General features: G+C 50.3%; 1 pseudogene; it reads right to left on the bottom strand.

The window, feature by feature from the left end:
• Positions 1-2,487: 2,487 nt before the first annotated feature.
• On the bottom strand, positions 2,488-3,864 carry LOC140708853 (saoe class I histocompatibility antigen, A alpha chain-like; annotated as a pseudogene).
• Positions 3,865-4,442: the final 578 nt, after the last annotated feature.

The following is a 4,442-nucleotide window of genomic DNA, read 5'->3' as shown; positions in this document are numbered from 1 at the left end:
GGCTGGGTCAAATGGTACTGTTAGTTCTAGATCCTTGAGGAATCATCACACTATCTTCCACAATGGTTGAACTAGTTTACAGTCCCACCAACAGCATAAAAGTGTTCCTGTTTCTCCACATCCTTTCCAGCACCTGTTGTTTCCTGACTTTTTAATGATTGCCATTCTAATTAGTGTGAGATGGTATGTCATTGTGGTTTTGATTTGCATTTCTCTGATGGCTAGTGATGATGAGCATTTTTTCATGGGTCTGTTGGCTGTATGAATGTCTTCTTTTGAGAAGTGTCTGTTCATATCCTTTGCCCAGCCCCTTTTTGATGGGGTTGTTTTTTTCTTGTAAATTTGTTTGAGTTCTTTGTAGGTTCTGGATATTAGCCCTTTGTCAGATGAGTAGATGGCAAAAATTTTCTCCCATTCTGTAGGTGCCTGCTTACTCTGATGGTAGTTTCTTTTGCTGTGCAGAAGCTCTTTAGTTTAATTAAATCCCATTTGTCAATTTTGGCTTTTGTTGCCGTTGCTTTTGGTGTTTTAGACGAGCTTATATTTTATGTGGTGATAAGTGTCACTTCGTATTACCTATGCAACTTTATTGATGATCAATTGACAAAAAATGTAAGAATGTCTTTCTAGATTCTCACTTCTGTTCATTGATCTCTGTGTCTCTCACTGTCACACTGTCTGTATTATTGTAGTTTTATAAGACATTCCATTTTACACGTCTCCTGGACACATAGCCAAGAATGTCCCCAGAGTGTATGATCAGGAGGCAGATGGTGGGATTGCATGGTGTATGGATATTAATCAGACTAGATAAGGCTAATTTGATTTCTCAAGTGCTTGTACCAAGAATGGGAAAGAGCTCATGTTGCTCGTGTGTTCTGAAAACATTCAGTTGAAGGAGGAGATTAAATATTAAAAGCCACTGTCTTGGCTGCAGAATCACCCTAGACATTTTCTTCATATTCAATTAATAACTTCCTTTTCTTTACTTTTATATTATAAATTATGGCATTATACTTTTAGCATTAGGTTCAAGTGATGCTTCCTTTTAGCCTAAACACTTAGGTTTTATGAAAAAAATGGAGGGAGAAAGCTCTGAGGGAGGAAAGGAGGAAAAAAGGAAGGAAGGACAGAAAGACAAAATAAAAATGTTCAAAAAAGAATAGGAGGAAATGGTTGGAAACGGCAAATATGGCTGTTATTAAAATGCAAGGTATTAAAAGATGTGTAGATAATATCCATGGAATAATGGAAACTTAAGAAAGCCTTGGCCAGGTGCGGTGGCTCACGCCTGTAATCCCAGCACTTTGGGAGGCCGAGATGGGCGGATCACGCGGTCAGGAGATCGAGACCATCCTGGCTAACATGGTGAAACTCTGTCTCTACTAAAAATACAAAAAATTAGCCGGGCGTGGTGGCAGGCACCTGTAGTCCCAGCTACTCAGGAGGCAGGAGAATGGCGTGAACCCGGGAGGCGGAGCTTGCAGTGAGCCGAGATTGAGCCACTGAACTCCAGCCTGAGCGACAGAGTGAGACTCCATCTCGAGAAAAAAAAAGAAAGCCTTAATAGTTATCAAGTGCTGTGTCACAAACTACCTCAAAATTTAGTAGCTTAATAGAACAAATATCCATTAACACAAAGAGATACTACAAACACAAGTAAAATAGATTCTACGGGGGTGGCAGAAGTTGGACAAAGAGAAGGATTTTACAAGTTGAAATAAGTAAGAGTTATTGATGTGCAGATGGAAATAATTTTTAGTCCAAGTTCTTCAAGGAGCAGATGCCAAGATGAGCTTCAAGTCTGTGGCATTTTATGAGAGGACACACCTGTAAGGGAATATGCGAAGCGAGCCAGAAATCCCTGGAAAAGGCAGCACACCACAATGCAAGTGTGACCCCAAGTGCTGGACGAAGGAGAGAAGGTTTGTTCGACACATCCTAGAGCACAGGCAATCTAAGGAGGGTTGAGCAAGGCCATGGAGGAGTCCTCCAGCCACAGTTGGCCATCAGAGGAGTCCCGTGTCTCCCAGTAATGGCCTGTCTTAGTGCGCCTGCTGTGACCGGTCATTGGCTGGGAACAGCCCATGGGAAGCAGGGCTTCTGCACTAACCCTTCTGAGGATGTCAGAGCACAGGAGCGGAGCCTTGGGACATTATCTAGGTGTATCACTCAATCCTTCCTTCCTGAGGGTTCTGGGCTCTTGAATATCAAACCCTCTCAGGCTGCGTTGCTGGATGATTCTGCTCACACTTACAACAGGACAAGGGGAACCATAAGGCCTCCAAGTGGATCTCTTATTTCCACACACACTTCTGCCTTCCTTGTGTGATAGCAGCCCTGCCTCCTCCTCTTCTCACCTGCTTGTGTCTGGACACATACTAGTCAAACATCCCTGGGGGCACCCATAATGTGTAGTTCCATGGACTCTCATTTGTCTCCTTGCCAGGGTGCCCCCTTTGGGAAACCAGGACCTCTTCCCCTGCAGAGCCCCGATATTGGAGATGAGAAGTGCAAAATCACCCTGAGGGTGAATAGAAGAGATGAGACATGGAGCCACACCTGTTTCAACTTCTTGGTTTTTGGACCCACATACTCTTCCTTCTGTAAACAGCACCATAGAGACGTCTTTGATTTAATATGTGCAGCACATCCTGAAAGATGGCCCCCATTCCTCAGAGGGTTTCATCCAAACTGGTACTAAAGTGTGTCTGTAGAGACCTGTCTATGACTCAGTGTGGCTGGCAGGCCCTGGGAGGTGAGGTGGTGATATGACCAGGGGATGCCTTGCTCATGGCCCACGCTTCATCCCCTTCCCTCTAGGGTGTGTCCCGCGGGCAGATAATGTGCTAAAATTGTGAGCCAGTGGATCAGGAATGCCAATAGTGATACTGGCTGAGGGTCTGAGAGTAGAGAGGAAAAACATATCACATCGAATAGGTACCTACCCCTGTGACGATGAACCTCCGCCTCGCCGGCAGCTTCCCACTTGAGCTGGGTGATCTGAGCTGCCCTGTCTGCAGCGGTCAAGGAGCACAGGTCCTGGTTCAGGGCGATGTAATCCCTGCCGTCGTAGGCAAGCTGGTGATACTCCCGGAGGAGGCGCCCGTCGGACCCCTTGTCGCAGCCAGGCATCCTCTAGATGGTGTGAGACCCTGGCCCTGCGCCCGCGGTCAGCCCTGCCCACCGAGCCCCGCCCCCGCCCCGACCAACCTGCGGGGATTTTGGCCTAAACTGAAAATGAAACCGGGTAACGGCTCCTAGGCTGCTCCCCGGTCAAGGGTCTCCGGGTCCCGCGGCCTCGGGGTGGATCTCGAACCCGAAGACTCGGGGAGACCCGGACTGTCCGTGGGGGATGTGCAGGGGTAGTGACCTGCGCCCCCGGCCGGTGTCACTCACAGGCCTCGCTCTGGTTCTAGTAGCCGCTCAGGGTCCGCAGGTTCATTCGGTAAAACTGTGCGTTGGTCTTGGCGGTCCCTGTCTTCTTCTCCCAATATTCCGGCCCCTCCTGCTCCATCCACGGCGCCCGCGGCTCCATCCTAGGACTCGCGGCGTCGCTGTCGAACCGCACGAACTGCGTGTCGTCCACTTAACCCATGGAGATAAAGCGGGGGCAACCCGCGGCCGGGCCGGGACGTGGCGGTGTGGAAATACCTCAAGGAGTGGAAGCCTTGGGGCGAGGAGGGGCTGAGACCCTCCCGACCCTCCTCCCGGCACCGCAACCGGGTTCCTGCGCCCCCGCCGGGCGGACCCCTAGCTACTCCCCACAGAGGCTGTTTCCCTCCCGACCCCGCACTCACCCGCACAAGTCGGGGTCAGGGCCAGGGCTCCCAAGAGCAGCAGCAGGAGGGTCCGGGGCGCCATGACCCCATCCTTGGCGACTGGGGAGAATCGGAGTCCTGGTGGGTGCGTGGGAACTTTAGAACCGGACCGTGGCTACATTGATGGACTTCTCTAGAAACCTGACACTCAATGGGAGTGACAACTGGGGCTGCCCGGTGAGTATCCAGGAAGAAGGACCAGACGCAGGTTGAGAGAGGGAGAGAGAAACCCTTCGGAGATGGGGAATCCCCAAGGCTGGGTCTCCCCAATCTACACACCGCTTTCTGAGCCTGAGATTCTGAGAGCCATGCCTGGGGCTCTGGGACTTCGCCCTGACCCCGCTCCTCCTGTGCCAAGCGCTCTGTATCAATGTCTCCCTGAGTCTTGGCCCAGGAACTGTCTGAGAAACCAGGGAGAAACACACGGCATGGGCCCCGTCCGTCTCTCTTCACTTTTCATCACGGACTCCCCGTCCCAGAACTGGACTCCCTGCCTCCTACTCCTTACCTGTCCCAGTGGACTCTTCTAGAAGAAAAATCACCCCAGAGAGCTTGGTGCCAGAGATTGAGCTTGCCCTGGGAATGGAGGTGTAGAGACAGGACTTTTTTTTCTTTTCTTTT

Source organism: Chlorocebus sabaeus, chromosome 17 (genome assembly GCF_047675955.1).
Source record: "Chlorocebus sabaeus isolate Y175 chromosome 17, mChlSab1.0.hap1, whole genome shotgun sequence".
Lineage (NCBI taxonomy): Eukaryota > Metazoa > Chordata > Mammalia > Primates > Cercopithecidae > Chlorocebus > Chlorocebus sabaeus.
Note: the sequence above shows the minus strand (reverse complement) of the source record. Positions and strands in the feature narration are given on the sequence as shown.